The sequence below is a fragment of the Periplaneta americana genome, chromosome 5 (genome assembly GCF_040183065.1).
Source record: "Periplaneta americana isolate PAMFEO1 chromosome 5, P.americana_PAMFEO1_priV1, whole genome shotgun sequence".
Lineage (NCBI taxonomy): Eukaryota > Metazoa > Arthropoda > Insecta > Blattodea > Blattidae > Periplaneta > Periplaneta americana.
The window spans coordinates 64,711,654-64,735,464 of record NC_091121.1 but is presented as its reverse complement, the minus strand read 5'-3'; the positions used below and the strand labels follow the sequence as shown (position 1 = coordinate 64,735,464).

At 37.1% G+C, this 23,811-nt stretch overlaps 1 protein-coding gene across 15 annotated transcripts in view; it reads right to left on the bottom strand.

Annotated features, from left to right (window-relative positions):
- Positions 1-23,811, bottom strand: part of LOC138699780 (multiple PDZ domain protein-like) — a 1,065,748-nt gene that overhangs the window by 537,200 nt on the left and 504,737 nt on the right. The window lies entirely within an intron of this gene.

Genomic DNA, 23,811 nt, shown 5'->3' with positions numbered 1-23,811 from the left:
CTCGTTCTAATGATCGACTTCTAAAATAATAGATTATATACAGGAATCAGTCGTGTGTAGTTATGTGCAAAGCTCGGAACTTGGGGACTTGTGTCGTATGCTTGAGTAAGGTTACAGGTACAACGTACACAAAGCTCACGCTGCAAGGTCTCAGGGACAGTCATATGTACTAAGAAAGTGGCCACAACTAATGACAGGAAGACGGACGAAGAAACTGTTATGTCGAAGCCAATGACATTCAGAGAATTAAAGGTAAACGGTCTGTTTGAGGAAATAGAAAATACGTGTTATTTCGAATGGATATTATAGAAGTTTGAAAATACATTTTGTTTTAAATTTAAGATACAGAATTTCGTGGAGAATTCGGAGGAGATACATTATTTTTTTCGAATGGAGAGTTTATATTTTGTAAGTTGTGCCACACACAAACTAGAGGCTGGAAACGGAATTCATTGAAAGGCATTGTAGTCCCTCAAATTGTAGAAAAGTCTGTCCATAGCCATGGATCGAGACGTAGAGGGGCTTGCCCTAGTAGTGACACACTAATTGAAAACTATTTTTGAGAAAAATTTAGGATATACTTATCTTTCTCAGATAGGAAATCAGCTAGCAACTGCTGAAAATCGAACAGAAAACAGTAACAGTGAAAACATTCAGTATTTTAAGTCTGCTACCGAAAAATCTTCGAATGTAGATAGTCATACACTGTAATAAAATGTACACAGCAGAACAGTAAATTTGATATATTTCTCATGTTTATTTTTATTATATATATGCTATGAAATTACGTGTTTCAACCTACCATAATATTATCAATATGTTGTTGCAGCCAGAAACCACTTTTGTAGCAGACCTGACAGTACCTCCGTGCTGGAAGCGGGAGTTTGTTGACATTGAAGTCCGGTCGCTTAGTCACGTGCAAAGACACAAGTCCCCAAGTTCCGAGCTTTGTATGTGGTCATATGTTAAACATTTAGAATTTGATACGTTTAAATAAGATATAATTTAATCTGATATATCGCTTCTCTCGTGATAATTGTTGGTGGCTGAAATCGATTATACACAGGAATCAGTCCTATGAATTTATGTGGTAATACGTTAAGATTTAGAATTTGATGTGTTGAAGTAAGATATAAACAGCTCTAATGGTTCTCTCTTGTTATGATCGAATGCTGAAATCGATTGTACACAGGAATCAGTCGTATGTAGTTACGTGGTAATGTGATAAACATTTATAATTTCATGCGATTACGTAACATCAGGGGCGGCTCGTCCATAAGAGCTGCGGAGCTGCAGCACTCCCTGCTTTGACAGGAAAGTAAAAATAATATTTATTTTAATTTGTAGAATAATTGTTGCAGCTTTTATTGGTAAATTGCTTTATATTTCATCTGGCCGGGAATATGTACTATTACCTTATGCATAATCTTTTTGCGCGTCGACTGTATTGGAATTGACACTGCATTCAAAGTCGTCCTGGGATCTGCAGGGTGGTCAGCTCATAGAGAGTGTGTCTTGCATGGTCAGGGGGTAGAGAGGTGAAGGGAAGCAGAGGGAAACTGCCGCTGTTTAAAACTCATATCTCGCTGCAGTGGCTTGCAGAGCCAGGCCAAAAGGGATCTTTCCTCTCCTCCCACACCGCTATTGTAATGCTGCGTCAAAAGGATTCTCTATTCCCTTGAAACTTAATGACAAAATTTTTATTTTCTTTTCACATACTTATTGTTGTAGAATCTTATCGAATTAATACAGGGTGTTTAAAAATACGGGGCATAATTTCAGGTATGTATTTCCCACATGTAGACAATCAAAATAGTTCATTACAACATGTGTCCGGAAATGCTTCATTTCCGAGTTATGGCCTTCACAACATTGAAATTCACCGGAACGTTTTTCTTTCCGCAGGTCGTTGCCGTCAAAGGAGACATTAAGCGGGCACTCTGACAGTTCATTCCGAGGCGAAGGTTACATTCAGTGTTGTGTAGGCGTTAGACTGTGCGACATGTATTCAAATCAAGAGCTGGCAGAGATACACTTCATGTACGGTAAGGCGGACGGCAATGCTGCGCTGGCTCGTCGTTTGTACCAGGAGAGGTACCCACAGCGACAATGTCCAGATCGGAAGACATTTGGACGTCTCCATTACCGTCTGTGCGAGTATGGAAAATTTAACTCTCCTGGTTTGGGAAGGGGACGACCAAGATCTACAACTCCAGAAGTACAGGAAGAGATTCTGGAGGCTGTGAACATGACTCCTTCTATCAGCTCACGAAGGGTAGCGTTGCAAGTCAATGTTCCTCATACGACTGTCTGGAGACTGTTGAAAGAGTATCAATTGTATCCTTATCATTTGCAACGTGTATAGGCCCTGTCACCAGCAGATTACCCTGCACGTGTTAGGTTCTGTCAGTGGTTCTTGCAGCAGTGTGGTGTAAATCCGAACTTTCCTGCCTTAGTATTATTTACAGATGAAGCACAGTTCACACGAGATGGCATAATAAATTTCCACAATCAGCATGTATGGGCGTATGAAAACCCACGTGCAACTGCTCCATCTCATCAACAGGTGCGGTTCTCCCTCAACATGTGGGCCGGTATCATTGGTGATCGATTAGTTGGACCCCATGTACTTGTAAACAGACTTACGGGCAGGCGTACACAAACTTCCTGGAAAACACCATACCTCATGTTTTAGAAGACACTCCACTGATCAATCGTCAACACATTCACTTCTTGCATGATGGCGCTCCTGCACACTTCAGTCGTACGGCTCGCCGGTACTTGGATCGAAGGTTTCCTGATCGATGGATAGGTAGAGGTGGCCCAGTTGCTTGGCCTCCACGCTCACCTGATCTGAACCCTCTCGATTTCTACTTGTGGGGGCCATTTAAAATCATTGGTTTATTCGTCTCCGGTGCCTGATTTGGAATCCCTTCGGAATCGAATTGTGGCATGTTCTGAGGACATACGCAATACTCCTAGACTTTGGGATCGTGTTCGCAGTCAATGAGACATCGATGTGAGGTCTGTATTCAAGCAGGAGGTGGACATTTTGAACATCTTCTGTAATGACAACGACCTGCGGAAAGAAAAACGTTCCGGTGAATTTCAATGTTGTGAAGGCCATAACTCGGAAATGAAGCATTTCCGGACACATGTTGCAATTAACTATTTTGATTGTCTACATGTGGGAAATACATACTTGAAATTATGCCCCGTATTTTTGAAACACCCTGCATAACGAAATTAATATTCTCTTTTGCCTTATTATTACGTATATATCCAGCCTCCAGCAGAACCTAATATTTGCCTTAACTCAAAATGATTGCACGAGTAGAATCCTTTTGATATAGCACGTAAAATACGAAAGAGACTTCTTTCCAGTTTTAGAAAATTGTTGACCATCAGTATATCTAAGTGTTGCTTTGGTGTGACGTCTTAATACCGTAACTTAAACAGTGCAAATTTGCAAGCAGGAGTGTGTGTGAATTACAGAATATTAATTTTATTTTTCTCAACTTTCCCTTGCGGAGAATATTGATGTAATGAAGTGAAATTAAAGGGTCGTCCGTTACCCGACTTAAATCTTACTTAAGCTTCATCCAGCCGAAATAGTGCATATATGTAAGGAAGTATAACAATGAAATTTACGCTAAGCATTTGTGGTTATGTGGATGTGAACAAAAAAAACTGTATTTTGTTTTCCTTGCCTCCTCTTTGCTGGTGATGCTGCATGGACTAGGAGTGGTGTGACAGATTTAGGACATTTGCCCCTAAAAAGCAAAATGCACGAATCTTCGCAGTCTCACCTGAAAAATGTTGTTTCATTGGCTATGTTACGCAACTCATACTGCTGTGCAATTAAGTGAAACGAACAGAACAAACATTCTCAAACTTAATCAAGTGAGAAAAAATCGTGAAATTATTTTTTAAAAAATATTGATTGTATCAAATTTTATGGCCAATATGAACTTCCCCTTAGGGGACATGAAAAAACAATTCGAAGAACCCTGATGTGTTTCGTGGGTTGCTACAGTTTGTGAGTAATCTAAACGAGCCTCTCCAAAACCATTTGGAACATGCCAGTGTTTAAGGTTATTCTAAGACAATTCAGAATGAACTGGTAGATGGTAAGTTGAGTGTCTGCCGATCTGAAATTCAGACTGAAATCGATGGTATTAGTTTTTCTTAGGGATTAGCAAATGGTCCCACAGACATCTCCCAACTAAGTCAGGAAGTTTTGGTTTTTCGATATGTAGTGCATTTATTTTTGTCCTATACTTATTAGTAATGGTATCAAGAAGTGAAATTTGTATGTACCGAAATCTATTGCAGCTCTCCCAATCCACAAGTTCAGGAGCCGCCACTGCGTAACATATAAGTAAACCAGGTTTATCGCATCTCTCGTGTTAATGGTCGGCTGCTGATATGGACTGTACACAGGAATCAGTCGTATGAATTTACGTGGTAATATCATAAACATATACAATTCCATATGCTGAAGTAAGATGGAACCTGTTCTATTGGTTCTCTCGTGTAATGGTCGACAGCTGAAATCGATTGAAATCGGTACTTTCGTGTCAATGGTCGGCTGCTAAAATCGATTCTAAATAGGAATCAGTCGTATGTAGTTACATGGTATTAAGATAAACATTTATAATTAGATATGTTTAAGGACGATATAACCAACCAGTACTATTGGTTCTCTCGTGTTATGGTCGACTGCTGAAATCTATTGTCCGCAGCAAACAGTCGTATGTAGTTGCGTGGTAATATGATAAACATTTAGAATTTGATACGTTTAAGTGAGATATAACCAGTTCTATCAGCTATCTCATGTTAATGGTCGACTGCTAAAATCGATTGTACACAGGAATCAGTCTATGTAGCTACGTGGTTATATGGTATCAATTAAAATTTGATACGTTTAAGTAAGATAAAAGTTAACCAGTTACACCGGTTCTCTCGTGTTAATCGTCGACTGGTGAAACAGATTGTATACAGGAATCAGTCGTGTGTAGTTACGTGGTAATATGAAATTAATTTAGAATTTGATACGTTTAAGTAAGATACAACCAGTTCTATTGGTTCTCTCGTGTTAATGGTGGACTCCTAAAATCGATTGTACACAGGAATTAGTCGTATGTAGCAACGTGGTAATAAGATGAACATTTAGAATTAGATACGTTTAAATAAGATAAAACTAGTTCTGTCGGTTCTTTCATGTTAATGCTTGACTACTAAAGCTATTGTACGCAGGATCAGTCGTATGTAGCTACGTGATAATATGGTATCATTTAGAATTTGATATGTTTAAGTAAGATATAAATTAACCATTTATTCGGTTCTCTCGTGTTAATGCTCGGTTGGTGAAATCAATTGTACACAGGAATCAGTCGTATGTAGGTACGTATAATATGATAAACATTTAGAATTTGATATGTTTACGTAAGATATAACCAGTTCCATTGCTTCTCTAGTGTTATGGTCGACTGCTGAAGTCGATTGTACACAGGAATCAGTCCATTACGTGGTAATATGATAAACGTTTAGAATTTTATACTTTTAACCCTAGATCACATATAGATTGCTCATTCCTGTGTTAAAATCGGTTTGCACTTTGAAGAGAACCGCCAGATCGCCACCCGTCCGCCGTTAACGAACACGAGATGGCAGTACAGTCACTAATGGGATTCAAATGGGAGTTATGACGTGACACCTTATGTAACAACTAGATGGCAGCATAGTAAACCTGACAAAAGTTGTTACCGTCAAGGCCTATAAGGCAGAGCAATCTGGGTATACATGATCTAGGGTTTAACTAAGACATAAGTTAACCAGTTCTATCTGTTCTCTCGTGTTAATGGTCGACTGCTGAAATCGGTTGTACAATGAAATCATTCTATGTAGTTACGTAGTAATATGATAAACATTTAGAATTTGTTATGTTTAAGTAAGATATAACTAGCTATATTGGTTCTCTCGTGTTATGGTCGACTGCTGAAATCGATTGTACACAGGAATCACTCGTATGTAGTTATGTGTTAATAAGATAAATATTTAGAATTTGATGCGTTTAAGTAAGATAGAAGTTAACCAGTTCTATCGGTTATCTGGCGTTAATGCTCGGCTGCTGTAATCGATTGTAGTCAGAAATCAGTTGTAGTAATTACGTAGTTACGTCGTAATATGATAAACATTTATAATTTGAAACGTTGAAGTAAGGTATAAGTTAATCTGTTGTGTCGGTTCTCTCGTGTTAATGGTCGACTGTTAAAATCGATTGTACACAGGAATTAGTCGTATGTAGTGATGTGGTATTGTGATAAACCTTTAGAATTTGTTAAGTTTAAGTAATGTATAAGTTAACCAGTTCTAACGGTTGTGTCGTGTTAATGGTCGGCTGCTGAATTCGATTGTACATAGGAATCTGTCGTAAGTAGTTACGTGGTAATATGATAAACATTTAGAATTTGATATGTTTAAGTAAGATATAACCAGTTCTATTGGTTCTCTCGTGTTATGGTCGACTGCTAAAATCGATTGTACGTAGGGATCAGTCGTATGTATTTACGTGGTATTACGAAAACGTTTGGAATTTGATACGTTTAATGTGGATACGGAAAAAACATGCGATAAAATAACACAACTTGAAATGTACGAGTTCTGAAGCTGATGCATCTCCTGGGATTTGTCAAAATACTCTTGAATACACATCGCGTCGTTTCGTGAGGGAAATACGTCGCTTAAACGACAGTCATTATAAGCTGATCTTCAACTTGAGCGGAGAATTTATTGAAGTGCGAGGAACAAACCAACTGCTGTATGTTTGAATATAAGCATCTGGAGCTCATTTCGTTCTATCCCTACATCATATCCTTTTGACAAGTATAAAATCTTTCAAAGCACAACGGTCATAAAACAATAACTCTAAGCTTAAAAATATTTGTCTTTCTCTGCTAACCAGTCTTACACAGTACTTAAAACTACTTCATTCGATGAAAACTTTTCTTTCATTCTTTTTTTCTTTTTTAGTTTCGGAAGTAAGTAATTATAGTCTGAGGTGGCTAAATCTAACGTATATGGGAGATGTCCAATCAATTCAAAGCCAACTTCATCAATTTTCTGCAACACAACCAGGAACTTGTGAGCGGATGCATTGTCTTCTAAGATCACCACGTCTTTTGAAATTTTACCACAACATTTCTGCTTTTTTCACCACCACTTAGTTAACAATGAAGAATAATACGCTCCCGTCACAGTTTTACCTTGATTTAAGAAGTCTATAATCAATTATATTGCGACTTGGAACGCGAAATTTCTTTAGAGAAATCCAGAGTGTTTCCATTCTTTTCAATCATTCCTGAATCATAATAATAGTATGGATCCATTTTCCGTCCGCAGTTACTATAAGATCCAAAAGTTACAAGAATCCTCTTGAAAATGACGGCAAATCGACTTGGAAATTGCCACTCTAAGTCGCTTCAGTTCAACTTTCAGGCATTTAAGGATTCAATTGGCAGATCAATTTTTCATACCCATATTATAATATATTTTTACCCCGTTGCTGCTACTTGACTTTACTTCAGTTCCTCAAATGTCCATATCTATGAGCGAAACGGTAGTGCCGGGCGAAAACTTATTACTAGGGCCATGAAATTCATGCAGTTACAAATATTTTTTCATTGGCTGTAATTAATTGCTGATTAATTATCTTCAAGAATCATCAATATTTAAGCTTATCAGACAAAATTTTATGTTGCATATTTGATTTTTCTATATTCTATATTTTGATTTCTTTATAAATGCATAATATTTTATTATATTTATATTATTTCGACATATTTTCGCGTTAAAGCTAATTAAAGCAGATTTTATGTTGCATAAAAATGCAAAGCTTGGATTCTCAAAATAAAATCCTATTTTATTTTTGAAAACTGGTATTGAGTGAAATTATTATGATTATTTTTACTAGAAAAGTTTGAAAGTTTCGAGGCATACCTAATGAATCTCACGGCATAGTAGTGTGCCTGAATCAATAACGTGGTTGGAAAGGGTAAGTATATCTTTAAATGTGGCACTGCAAATGTTTGAAGAACAATATCCGTCCTAAATTCCGTCCCTGGTAATATAGGGAAAAGGCTTAAGGATAATACAGGGACATCATTTTATTTTTACTTCAATTTTTATTGTACCTGAGTTTTTGAATGTACTTCACTCCCACCTCTTCTACTAATGAAGTTCAACCGTCCTCCACACAGATCCAAGACTGCATCTACAGTCATACTAGTCTTACGGTCATAGTAAACAGTACGTTCCAAAAATATGTTCGCGTTTTCCAGTGACGGAAAAGCTTTCAATATTGAATAATTTTCGCACAGGTACTGTCGTCCATTTGCCTATGTCGCATTCTGGTTTCCCCCACCAGCTTTTATTCGCCAGCTAGTAGCTGAGCTACCTTAGATCCTTTCTCAGAACATTAATTTCCGTTAGGAATTGAACGTCTACGTAATATTATACAAGTGTTTAAAATAACTTAAATAAAAGGGCCTTGTTAAGTAATTAACTGTCACGTGATTTCCTCCCTTTCTACGAAGTGAAGATTGAATTTACAGTACTTAAGGTACCCTTTTACAGAGAAGGTACAGAATTATTTCAACATGAGTTATTAGTGCGAAGAACGAAACTGGTAATTGGGATTACGTGCAATAGTCTATAGTGCGATAATATACACATTAGAACTGAAGCCTGTATCGAAATGAACGGCCACCATTTTAAAAAATGTGTTTAAATATCCATATTATGATTATTTTTCAATTTAACTTCATTCTCTATATTGTACGCTAATGTGCTCTAGACAGTATAATATACACTGCATAATGAATACGTCCGAATGAATAGCTCAGTTCGTGAGTAAAAACACTTATTGTTAATACTGTATCCTGATTAAGCAAAAACCTAATGAAAATTATCAAACTCAAAATTGCGATATTTCCTAGTTTACGTAAATGGATGAACTACTTTTCTTCCCTCCTATACCTAGTAAAGTGATTTGTTTGTATATTACGCCAGTATCATAGAACTCCAGTCGTGGAACGGAGTAGCAAACGGTGTTGATCCAGAGGTATAGGCAAGTTAATATTAAAAATGTTAGTGAAAATAAAATGATGTCCCTGTATAATTTACATGGTATCAGAAAATCCTGGATACTAAGAAATGTGCGAAATTAGAGATATTTTAAGCGCAAAATCCTCCATTAATCTCAGTGAATTATTTTTTACTGTGGAACAGTTAGCAGGATTTAAGTATGCCCCAGTAACGTCTTGTGACGTTGAGAGGAGCTTTTCAAGATACAAATCCATCTTCACATAGGGTCGTATTCATAGACATTTTTAGCGCGGGCTTTCGGTGGATGATCAGAGTTTTTCGTATTCATAAACCAGTGTTAGCGATAGGATATGATTTGAATTCTGTACAAGTAACCAGTGGATAGCCGGGACTAGCTTAGTACGGTCGTAGCGCGTGCTGCGAAATGTCTATGAATAGCACCCTGTATCTCTATTTAAAACCTACGCCATATAATTATCGTGAACTGCAACCCATCGCTTCTTTTGTACAGCGATTCACATGCTTCAACTTTTCAACAATAAATTAATGTACGTTTAATCTCATCCAGTTTGACCAATAATAATATTATTATTATTACTATTATTATTATTATTATTATTATTATTATTATTATTATTATTATTATTATTATTTATTAGTGATATATCAAGAAATACAGAATATTACGGTATTAGTGCATATTTTAACGTTTTTAAAGGCATACCTGCATGCATATTTAGTAGGTTTTTAGGGAATTAACTTCTTAGCACTACTTATCACCATTTACATTATTTGTCCATCGTAAATTTCACTTGGACTCGCCGGATTTCGAACCCGGATTACCAGAATGGCAAGCCGACGCTCTAAAAGTTCGGTTAACGGTACGCTAAATCATGTAGGCCTACGTTTGAGCCCAAACAGACACTCTTTTCAAATCACGTTATAAACCGCATCGATATAAAATTTTTGGAATGGCCACAAAAACATGTCTTTCAACACTGTGTTTATCTTCCACCTCCGTTCTTCCTCTCTTGAAAATTCCGCAACGTAATGTTTTATGGTAGCGTACGAAGAACAATGGTCCCTTAACGTATCCACCACATAGCCTACATTTTCTTGCCGGAAAGCCCTTTCATGCCTTATCAACGACCGATACTCAACACATGTTATAATGTGACATCATTCCTTTAATTCTGTAACAGGCTAAACTTTTTATCATCAAACATGCAGTATGGTAAGTATTTACCAAATATAATTTATTATCCTTACTAACCGCCTTCGCTTTTCTTTACAGCTAAAGTCCAAGACTAAGTATAGCTATATATCCTTTAGTACGTACGTACGTACGTATGTATGTATGTATGTATGTATGTATGTATGTATGTATGTATGTATGTATGTATGTATGTATGTATGTATGTATGTATGTATGTATGTATGTATGTAATGTATGTAAGATGAAATCTCCACTTTTTCATAGAATTGGTTATTAAATAAGATGTAAAATATCTAAAAAAAAATTAACATAAAACACACAAATGTTATACATATAAATAAATTATATATATATATATATATATATATATATATATATATATATATATATAATTATGGTTTATTTAACGACGCTCGCAAATGCAGAGGTTATATCAGCGTCGCCGGATGTGCCGGAATTTTGTCCCGCAGGAGTTCTTTTACATGCCAGTAAATCTACTGACATGAGCCTGTCGCATTAAGCACACTTAAATGCCATCGACCTGGCCCGGGATCGAACCCGCAACCTTGGGCATAGAAGGCCAGCGCTATACCAACTCGCCAACCAGGTCGACATATATATATATATATATATATATATATATATATATATATATATATATATAATGTTCGCATTTGACTGTTCGCGTGACTGCACTCTTTACCTTTTTATCGGGTTTCGAAGAGAACAATGGTGATGGTAAAATGTTTAATTTCTGAGGTGGATTTGGGTGACAGAATTTAGTATTGCAATCAATAACAATGGATCAAAATACCATAAATAAATATACTAATCAAGGTGGACAGTCCTCCCTCCTTAAATCTACACAATAAAGTTGTTATAGGCATTTATTATCGCTGGTCAAAGCATGTGTTCCTGGTATTATAATAACCTATGAATGGAAAAGAGTTTAAAATCACGGATGAAACTAAATTGGAACTATATTTAACTGTTTTAATTTAGGTCTAGTCTGATTATTTTTAATTTTGTAACAATGAAGATCATTTCCAGCATTCATTACATCAGTTAAACGAATATATAAATAATTGTAACATTTTAAAAGAAAAGGCTAAAATAATAGCTTTCTGGCGAAAATCAGTAATTGGATCAAACATAATGAGGAAAGGGACCATTTAACATGTGAAAGAATTTGACTATCTGTATTGCGAAATAAATACTAGAAGTAAATTCCCTTCCCTTGAAATTATTCAAATCTGCTTTACAGGAAGCTTTACCTGAAAGATTAGATTGTACGTGTACGTTAACAGAAAACCACAATTTCAAGTCACACAGAGTTTGTGTGCACTCGATGTGGGTCTCTGGCGTTTCGTCAGCCCACGCGAGTTACGTGGATATAAAGGGAAAAGTTGAGACGGTGTCGGGTAGAGTTCCCGGGTAGCTCAGTTGGCAGAGCGCTGGTACGTTCAACCAGAGGTCCCGGGATCGATACCCGGCCCCGGAACAATTTTTCCCTTGAAATTATTCAAATACTAGAAGTGATACAGTTCCAGAACTAAACAAAGAACTAGCAACAAAATTCCAAATGAAGTGTTGTACCATTCATAGAACTTAAAAAAAAAACAGGGGAGACAAATATATAATTTTAGAAAATAGTGGCCACATCTACTCTTTGCTATGGCTCAGATACTTTGTTAACTCACAAAGAATTCAAGATACAAAGTGCAGAAATTAATTCTGTAATAAAAACGAAAACATGCACAAGAAAAGATCAGATAAAAATTATCACATTGGAAAATAATTACAAATATTCCCAATGAACAACAAAATAAAGTAGTAACGCAATAAACTATTCCAAACTTCTAAATACATAGAACCTCAGCAAATTATGATGTAAGTCAGGTGGCAGGCGAATTGTTGCATAGGATATAATTTGCAGTTATTACTCGACCGAAGCGAGTGGAGCCGCGGGCGTAATGTGAACTATCGCGATGACGCTATACGAACGCAGGAGCAGTACAAGTGGCGCTCCGGGCTGCAGGACTCCACTGGCCTTGGTCGAGCAATACTGCTGCGAGCTGTCTTGTTCTGCAGGCAGGTAGATACATGCGCGGCGCGACTTTATTACGATAAGATCAACGAAGTCAACTCTGAGGCGGTTACAATGAGCTAAATATTTTCAAAACACACAAAAAAGTGCAGTTTATTTCCGTCTATTCTGTTGTGTTGTGTAATGCTCAGAGATTCATTGCATGAACGTCTATACAATTTTGTGGCAAAACAAGGCTAAAGTCCCTAAGACGTCTAGCATAGGAAAAAGAGGAATTTATAAAGCATCTGCAGAACGAACAAGAAAGTTACTCAATTTAAAACTGTACGCAATTACAGTAACTGCAGAGAAAATGGGCAACACTTCCAGCAGCTGCTATAAGGAGAGTGAGTACCGAATGTTGTTACTTATGAGTACCGTAATATGTAACTAGCTATGTTCTAGTCTGGTGAAGTCGAACATTCATAGAGGCAAACAGATGCAGTAGCGTGGGAGTTTTACCGCTGGTAGGCAGTCATACAAGTCAATATTCGATGACACTGTAGAACAACGAAACTAATACTGACCAAACTGTTTTTAAAAGACACATCGAAAGGAGGGAAAAGAGATTATAGAAACGCACGTGTTATTCATTGGTCTACAACGAAGGTAAATTAGAAAATTAATGGTTGTTCATTTTACATTCGTAAAAAAAAAGACAACGAACTTAATTTCATTGGTATACGCACAACAATAAGAGAAGTCGTGAAATAAAAATTAAAGCAAAATATTGTGAGCTAACCGAGCTAAAGTAACGAGTAAATTAGTTGTATGTACTCTGAAACAAATTTAGCTGCATTTTCAATATTTGTGTGAATGTGGGTTGGGGACGAACTGGTGGTGCAGGTTACGCTCTTATGAGGAAGACTCAGACTGAGCATATACTGGGAAGTGGACGATACACGAAACAGTACAGCTTTTTGAAACCCTGGCTTGTACTCTGACACGGACATACCGGTATACGGTGAAGGTGAACGTTTCTTCTAACCTGAGCGATTTGAGAATCGAATGGATTTCTTTGTGACACATGAGCGTGAACGCGAAACGTGAATGTGGACTATACAGTAATACTACACTTTCGATTACGAAATCAGAATCGGATTTCCGAATCGAAAGACAAATCGCATAAACACACTCCAGTATCTACCTAGAATGGGATGAATTCCGTGACAAACACACTTTATTATCTTGCTTTGAAATCCGTACAAGCATAATTACAGCTCTTTCATACTACCAACAATATGTAGGCCTATATAGTACATGCATTTATTAATTAACCTGGTAGAGATAAGGCTATGAGGTCTTCTCTTCCCTTCTACCAGGGGATTACAATTACAATATCAAGAATACAATTATAATTACAATTAATATTAAATTTACAGATAGAATCAAAGTAAAAGTACAAAAAGATTAACTGATTAATAAAGGCTGTACAGTTTATTGTAAAAATTAAACTTAGAATAAAATTATATAGTGATGAAATTACCGGATATTGAAATATTTTGTGCTAGAATAAGATAACTATTTACATGAAGCCATGTCTAAACGAATCTCAATTACTTACCAATTGCCTATATAGGGTGTAAGCGATATGAAATGCCAAAAATACTGGTGGTAGAGCATAAACACCCGAAGAAAAAAGTAAAATAATGTTTTTCTGACAAGGTTTAAAAAAAATCTGTTTTGTATGTCTAAAGTTTTTTGGAAATGAGAGTAGAGAGTCATGACTTATTTTGTCCGATACGTATGCTGAAGCAGTCGTTTGTTACTCAGCTGTGTCTCTGTTGTGTAGGCTACTGGTATGTGGTAGGCGCAAGGTAGTTGGTAATGGTATTCACGTTCAGTCGAAATGTATTAATATATTACGATACAAGTGGGAAGTGCGTTTTACAAAATCGAGGGAAAGTTTAAAAAACGAGCAGAGCAAGTTTTTCAATTTCCGAAATTTTGTAATGCATTTCACAAACGTGTATTATAAGGCTTACATTTTTTGCACGACCATATTTTTAAAATTGCACATACAATATATTTTGCATTGAAAATTTAGAGCAATATTATTCCAAAGCCTTCCCAAAACTGCACTGTAATATTAACTGTTGTTTAGTGAACTGTCCGAAGACAAGTCTGAACCTCGCGAGTGATACCAAGAAGGCATCACTTATGAGGCAACTAGGCCAGGAGATAATGAGTGGCCAGTTCCTTTCCTCCTCCATTGCATAGGCCTACATCGCCGACTGACTACGTATTACACTAGTCAGACTTCAGATGCATACAAACAATTGTTCTTCCTCTGACACCTCAACCAGAGGATAATGGTAACTAACACAAGTCAAATATATGGGATTTTTATCAAACAGAAACTATACACATACAGGTTGAAAATGGAACCCGAGACTTTTATGAATCTGAAAACTACACAGAGACACCATAGCACTTGAACTAAGTCAATATATGGGACTTTTAGCAACCTGGAAACTATACATGCTCATAATGATACTTGAACTTAGAAAGTCAATATCTGAGACTTTATCAACCCGGAAACTATACAAACTCACGGTGACGCTTGGACTACGTGGGAATTTTATCAATTTGAGAACTATAACGACTTAAGTACCTCTGGTGATATGTGTATCTATTATCAGGCAGTAATCTCACTTGATGATATGTGTCAGAGTAAGAACAATTATTGTATACATCTGAAGTCTGATTAGTGGAATATGTAGCTAATCGACGATGTATGCATTGGAGGGGGAAATGAACTGGCCACCCTACCCTATTATCTCCTGGCCTAGTTGCCTCATGAATGATTCCTTATTGGTGTGACTTATGAGGTTCAAACCTGTCTTCGGACAGTTGACTAAACAACAACAACTTAAGATGACACTTGAATTAAGTCAGTACCTGGGAGTTTTATCAGCTCGGAAATATATAGTACAAAGGCTGTAGATTCACGATTTTTTATTTTTTATTTTAGTAGGTTATTTTACGACGCTTTATCAACATCTTAGGTTATTTAGCGTCTGAATGAGATGAGGGTGATAATGCCGATGAAATGAGTCCGGGGTCCAACACCGAAAGTTACCCAGTATTTGCTCATATTGGGTTGAGGGAAAACCTCGGAAAAAACCTCAACCAGGTAACTTGCCCCGACCGAGAATCTGACCCGGGCCACCTGGTTTCGCGGCCAGACGTGCTAACCGTTACTCCATAGGTGTGGCATAGACTCACGATGCTGCTTGAATTAATCCTATGTCAATATGTGAGAAATTAATTGACTTTTAAACTATGATACTTGAACTAAGCCAATACCTGGGGCTTTTATCAACTCGGAAACTACTGGGACCTTTATTAACTTGGAAACTATACACACGATGACAATTTGAACTAAGTCACTATTCAGGATTTCTATCAACACAGAGCCAGACATAAAGTGCGATCGAGAATCCACTAGGCAGAGAATTCAAGTGGCAGCACTGGCGGCTAAGCATATGATGGATTGGGGATGTGAGGTTGTCAAACCGGAATCAATGGATGAGTGCCAACTTTATACAAGGTTACTAGAACTAATGGAGCTGCGGAGGGACTTTTGATCGTACTGTACTATGGACCTTAGGCTAAGCAACACCAGGAATTTTTCAACTCGAAAATAGGCATGCGAAGTGATTAAGAGTAACATTGGCTGACACAATAACACAATAACTTACATCACAAAAAGATCCATGTCTCAGACGGTATTCGAGCCAACGCTGATGGTGCCTTTCATACAGCGCTAAAATTACAGTTTTGTACACCACGATCGACTATAGACTGGAGGGCACAGAGAATTGCAGATAAACATGCGGAGAAGAAAATTCACAGACTCATGAATGCATGCGCGGTAGTCCTGAATTAAAATGCAATGTTGTGGCTTCTATTGCACTGGGACGACAGCCAAGTATATTACGACATAACAGCATGTGGCATAAATATGTTCTGCACTATTCGTCTCCATCGTACACAAATACAAAGAGGTCACGTGAGCTGTTAAACTATTAGCTTGAATGCGTGTCAACTCTATAGGTGCGTTGGCATTTCTCCAAAAGGACTGGGCTCGATTCCAGAAACTTCTGCATGTAAACAAGTGAGTACACAGTATACAGCACACACACGCACGAACATTTCGTTGTTGCTACCGTTGTACTTGCTTTTAAAGTTAATTTCATCGAGGCTACTAAAAGTTGGTCCAACTGTAGAAGGTTGTTTCTCACCAAAGTGCCTAGGGTTTTACCCTCGGCAGTTCTGCGAGATTTATAGTTTGCAAAATGAGCTTTTGTGTCAGGCTTTCATAATTCATTCTGCCACTATTATTGCATCTGCTTTATTATTTATATCTATCATATAGCCTATAGGAAGCAAAATTAAATAGGTGGTAATATTTAGGTAGGCCTACATATTCTAAGAACGAAATGTAATATAAACAACATACACACATGTTCCTAAAATCTCTGTATTTCCTGTTATCGCTACTGTAATTTTCTAATTCCAATAGAAACTAGGTCCATCAAAGGTCCAACAAAACAAATTAATGCATTAGGTATAAACTTAAGCTAATTCGTACCAAATGAAAATCTGAAACTGCTTAAACTACTACAGCGTTTCCGTGTTAGATTTCACTTTTATGTTGTTTTATTAATATGGTTTACGTGTAATTGGGAATTATTTTTGATTACAAACAAAGTGGTGCATTACAAGTTGGAAAATTGCGGATTCAATTACTGATGGGGTCATAGATTTTCATTTACTCATTTACTCACTCACTTATTCACTCACTCACTCACTGTTATTTATTTATTTCTTTATTTATTTATTTAGGTATTTATTTATTTATTTATTTATACCTACCTAACTACCTACCTAGTTACCTATCTACTTGTCTGCCTGTCTATCTCTCTGTCCATCTATCCGTCCGTCCGTCTGTACTTCTGCTCGTCCCTCCCTCTCTGTCTCCATCCATTCATCCATCCATCCACCCACCCACCGATCGACCGACCGAATTACCCACCCACTCATCCATCCATCCATCCATCCATCCATCTATCTTTGGATACTATAAAGTGTGTTCGTCCACACCTGTGGAATAATGGTTAGCGCGTCTAGCCGCGAAACCAGGTGGCCCGGGTTCGATTCCCGGTCGGGGCAAGTTACCTGGTTGAGGTTTTTTCCGGGGTTTTCCCTCAACCCAATATGAGCAAATGCTCGGTAACTTTCGGTGTTGGACCCCGGACTCATTTCACCGGCATTATCACCTTCATCTCATTCAGACGCTAAATAACCTAAGCTGTAAAGCGTCGTAAAATAACCTACTAAAGAGTGTTACAGGCCTTGTCAAATACAATTAGTAAAAGAAATTCTTGTATGTCATAAAAAACTTATTAATGAGCCAACTAGAGACAACATTTCTAAATTCACCACTGCTTACAGTAAATAAATGTTTAAGTATCTTGTCAGATGCGTTTAATAAGACAAACTAAATTTTCTTCAACTGTTACTCCGTTTGTGTACTCAGAAAATGTCGGTTTCATGTATGATTAAGTGCGCCTGGTGTTATGTCTATCTGCAAAAAAAACATAAGAGGTAACCGGATGAAATCGAATATTTCGTCGGTTGCCCGATCCAGCCCTGACGGATGTTCTCTAACCGGTCGAATCTAAATCGGTTGTAAGTGCTATTTTGCAGCCCTCTGATCCAAATGGCGTTTTGTGCAAAAGACTGATGAACTCACCAAGTTTTTATGGTGACCAATAGATCTCCACACTTAAAACTCGTGTGGCTCGGTAGGCTAAACAAATGAACGTATCAAAATGGTGTTGTCAAAATAAAAACCTGATGAGTTCCTCTGCTGTACCAAAGTGCAGTTAGATAAATTTATTAGTTACTGTGTCATAAAACTTTCTTATTATAGTGTTTGTCTCGGACACCGTGTAGAAAATACAAGAAGTTTAGAAAGGATATTTACATTCCATTTATTCTTTGCCGTCCTTCATAAAGGATGTACGCATGGAATTAGGCTTCGCTTAATAACCTATGTCGTCCGAGAAGTAACACGACAACTCCGGTGGTCGATTTCTAACGAAGTCAAACTTTCATCTGCTCTATGATCCTGGGATCAACTCAGTCCAACAGAAATGGGTACCAGAATTTTTGTTCGGTTGAAGAAGGCAGCACTTTTTGCAGCTACTGATGTCTCACCGTCCCGTCACTCTGTGAAAATACATGGTGTGTGGAAGTGGTAAATATCTTTACTTATATTACCAAACAAAATTATTGGTCAATTAATTTTAAAGCCACCGGCTGAGGCGCTTGCCTGCTGATACGGAGTTGCACTCGGGCGTGGGTTCGAATTCTACTTGGACTGATTACCTGATCGGGATTTTTTTCATGGTTCTCCCAACCGTAATGCAAATGTCAGGCAATCTATGACGAATCTTCGGCCTCATCTCGCTATCACCAATCCCACCGACGCTAAATAACCGAGTAGTTGATACAGCGTCGTTAAATAACCAAACAAAAACTGATTTTAACCACGTTCACTGCTTTCAGAACATATTTACTCGATTGACACTGCAGAAACGTCTGACAAAAAAAAAATCACGAAACAAATTAGAAAATATGAGATCGGGCATAGTAAATGAATATGCCGCAGTGTGTCCAGACTGAATAATGAACGATTCCTCGAAATAAAACATGACGCCCGAATGAGTGCGTAAACAAACGCTGTTCCGCGTGACAAAGCTGGACATTTCCTCGTGAAGATAGAAAATGTAGAATAAAGGCAGAGGAAACCGAGTTACATTTTCGTATTATTAATACCCTACAAAGTAAAATTGCTTAGACTCGTAGAGCTATTAAGATTGTAAAGACTGTTACGATAACGCAGCCAACAGAAATAAATTTTATGAAGCATACATCGTAATATATGTGCAGAACCAGTACATAATATTTATACAGGTTGAAAAATAATTAAACCGACAAACTGCGGGAGGTTGTATGCGACACCAAAACAAACGGTTTTCTCTAATTTCATTTTTTTTTCAGAGGCTTTATTAAACCGGCAAAGGACGTATGTGTTCTTTAGCTGATGACTATTTTACAAATTCACATTTTATTCTAGGTCTTGACCCGTGCAGTACTTTATTAAACCGGCAGAGGACGTATGCGTGCTTAAGTTTATGACTGCTCTACAAATTCACATATTGTTGCACGTCTTGACCCAGTGCATTTTGACAAAATGATGAAAACCGTCGGCAACTTTTGATGGCTAGCAAACTCAGAGATCTGTATCGGCGTGGCGAGTAACTATGCAACACTCGGAAACACTGTGTGGTGTAGGCTTCATCGTTTCACAGAAAATAATAAATGGAGACTTAATAAGAACGACTCGCATGAATTACCGCAAGTAATAATGCATGCTGGCAGCCTGGAAACTTGAGTAATAATGATTTCAAACTTTGTTTATTTAATGCAATTACATGAATCCAAACAATATTCTTGCAGTACTCGTCCAGTTTCGAACCCAAGTCTTCTCCGGCGTGAGCAGTCAACGAATTGACTAAGGCGCCGAAGGAGGAAGTTTAAAATTCTTTTTTAATTTTCACACGCAATAAACATTTATCAGGAGTATTCAAACAACATTATAAAAGATCTTGTATACTCGTCCAATTTCTTGCTCAAATCTCCGGCATGAAAAGACCTATGAATAAATGAATTTGTTATACTCCAGGGCATAACTACTCTGGAGTCTTTCTCTGTCGGTCTACAATCTATGAATTCTATAGCGTTATAAACTCAGAAAGGACATCTGTCGCTTAGGAAGGGAGCAATGGCGTGCGTAAAGCAGGTAGTTCAATCAACTTTGTTAGCACATTGACTTAGCACATGCGGGTTGAGTACTGCAGCGTTTACCTATGTACTGTACACCCCACGGTTATTAATATTCTCTAACGCCTTCAAGCATTGTTAAGTTCGACATACATTTTAAATTAAATTTTTTGTTCTATAATTTTAATTTGTACTCACTAGCTAGCTAGTTAAATTAAATTAAATTAAATTAACATGTGTCAATTAGGTAAGCATTTTAATGATATAATGATGATGGAATGTCACGTGAACTAATTCCCTGTGCGGAATTTAATTGGTTTCACTTATTTCTACATTGTTCTCAAAGATATCCGAATGTGCCTTTTTGCACTCTTTTTTTAACTGTGATAACACTTTTGTTTTCTTAAAAAATAAATGTCTTAAGGCTATTTGCCTGACTGATGACGAGATACAGTTGAAGATATTACAAACAACCCGTATTTCAAGTTCGCGGCAGTTAGAGCTTTATTACCGTTAATCTAACAATAAGACCAGAAGATGGATTCCAGAAGATATTTCAAGAAAGTCTCAAGAAACCATCCCATAAGTTGTGGAAGACACAGAAACAAAAATGAAAATTTTATGTACTGTAAGTAAAATATGAGTTGCATGTTATTAGGATTTTTCTCATTATAATATTCTCCGACGAACAAAGAGCTGGCCTGATGCGTCAACCACCAATTTGGAGGACCTGGGATTTGATCTCAATTCCTTCACTACAGCTAAGGAATCCTCTCTGCCCGTCCACGTAGGAGCCTATTACCAGGTACTGAAAGTAAGGCCAGCTGAGCTTCAGATATTTTTCCGAGTAATGGCTGGTTCACAATAAACCGGGAATGGGAACGACGAGAACGAGAACGGAAATAATGTTAAATACATATTTTAACAATATTTTCGTTCCCGTTGTCGTTTCCGTTCCCAGTTTATTGTGAACCAGCCTTTATCCTCTTCCGTATCCTCGGGATCGGCTTTCGCAGAGTAAAAATGATGGTCGTGGATAGATTGCCAAGAAAAATACTGGATTGGGTTTCAACTAGTAGAAAAGGGAAGTAAAGACCGAAAATTACATGGAATGATGGAATTTTCATCAGCATACGGAGAAAGGGTAGGGACTGGAATGACAGGAAACGTGGAGAAAAACTACAGAACTTTAATTGGGCGCAGGAATATGTTAATATTGTAGAGCTTGCTTAATAACATAGCATGATTCTACATTTAATAAATGAAACGCAGGTTTGTTTTATAATGAACTTGAACAGTCCTGAATCTTAAATTACTTAGAATAAAGTAACCATGTGTATGTGCAGATAGGTATATACCAGTGGTCGTCAGCACCCGCTGAAATGTGCAAAGGGTAAGCGGAGCCGTCCCGTGTGCTCCGTCGTGCAGCAGGAAGAGGTAGAGAGCATACCCGCTAGCAGCTACGCGTGCACCATAGTGCAGTGTGTTCCCCGCGGGTAAAAGACGTTAGCCCCAGGGTGCTATATGCTGACGACCGCTGGTATATACAATTAATAACAAAAGAGCTGTACGTTTCTGAAAAAGTTATATAATTTAATTTTCATTAACTCAACCTGAAAAAGATAAAGCTCGTATATTTAGTATAGGTATGCATACAATACCGCTGCATATTTCTTATATTTAGCCAGCAAATATCTAATGTTCTTCCCATTCCTTATGGAAATAACATTTCCTTGCCTTCTTCGATTCAGTTACTTCCTAAGAAAGAGACATTCTTTCTCATTAAGCCGCCTCTGATAACTACGGAAGTGAGCACATTGAAGTATACGTTAACAAACACTACCAGTTCAGGCTAACTAGATGGTGAGGGTTGAGAAGTCGCGTACTACAAATTCTAAATGTACTACATTGCCGACCTCTAGTTTACATCATAACATAGATTACTGACGTACAAAGTCATATGTGTTAAAAATTAAGCATTTCTTGCTGTTAAGAGGCATTTTAAAATGTCAAAATTTGTTTTAAAAACATATTCAATAATATTATCGCGAAAATTCAAAATATTCTTGAAGACCTTTTACAACTTGTCCAGTTTCGAACCTGGTTTCCGGCGTGAAAAGAACTATGAACTAATGTATTCGGCTCACGTTCAGTCCAAGGAGTATATGTAAATTGTCCAAGTATTTCATAAAAGTATTCAACATTTATCACAGGAATTCAAACAACATTCTGGAAGATCTGTTAAACTGGACAGAGCTCGCACTGCGACAGTCTCCCTGCTGTGCAAACATTTCCACGCGCAACATTTTAAAACGGACTCCAATAAATTTCGCTGCGCAAATATTGACATCGCGGTAATGTTTTATGCATTCGCATCATAACGACGAAGACAAACGATTGAACGGGAACAACTGTACTCGCTTCACAGTGCTAATGAGGCTGTAACCTGATTCCACCAATAGGGAGCAAGTCACACGCAGCAATCTCAACACTGATCCATGTCGTATCCTATACGGATCACTTCGTTCTGCTTTCCATTCTTATGGAACATGCAGCAAATCTCTCTCAGAACGGCTTATCATACAACGAGGTTCATAAAACAAAAACAGAACGTGGAAATCCATGCATTTATTCGTAGCCTATAGTGTAGGGTAGCTGGATGGAATGTGATCAGTAAGGACCGTACAGAGATAAGGTTAGTTGTTCACAGGCTACGTATATTGACGTGACGTCACGTTTCGCGCGCGACACAGCTACTGTTAGGGAACATTTGTTTCGTGTTTGTGATGTAGTTGACATTCTATTCATGATTCAAAAGTACACCCCGCAGACTGTTCACAATGCATTCTAGTCATGAAGAATGATTCTACGATGGCCTTTTCTACAATTTAAATGATTTATTCATTTATTTAATTGATATTGAATTGATTTATTTTTACTATCAAAGTTAAGGCTTTAGGCCTTCTTTTCTATTCAATCATTATAAAAAATACATAGCAAATATTATAAATAACAGCAATATAGAAAACAATAAATTACATAATTCTGATTGTTGCCTTATACATTGTACTCGTAAATGTCCGATTATTAAGGAGTTCTCTGAAGTTAAATATTTAGCATAATTTTCGACAATCATTTAAATGGAACCAACACATTAATTATCTGTATTATGTTTTATTGAGGAATTACTTGTCAGTACGTTTATTACGCACAATGTACTTAAATTATTTCAATCTGTAATTATGTATCGAATTAAAGGATGGGGTAGCTTATTTAAAACCAATTTTAATCAACTTTATTTATTAAAGAAGAAAATAATTAAAATATATCTTCATAAACCTATTGATTTTCCATCTCAAAAATTGTTTTTAGACTTTAAGGTTCCTAAAATAAGACAAATTTATTAATAAAATTCATACATAAAAATCGAAATAATTTTGAATAGTGTTCTCACAGTTATGAAACAAAAGGTATGAATTCTTTAAGATTGTTTGAACCAAAATGCAACACTGTTACAGTATTATTTTAACCATAGTAGTAATTT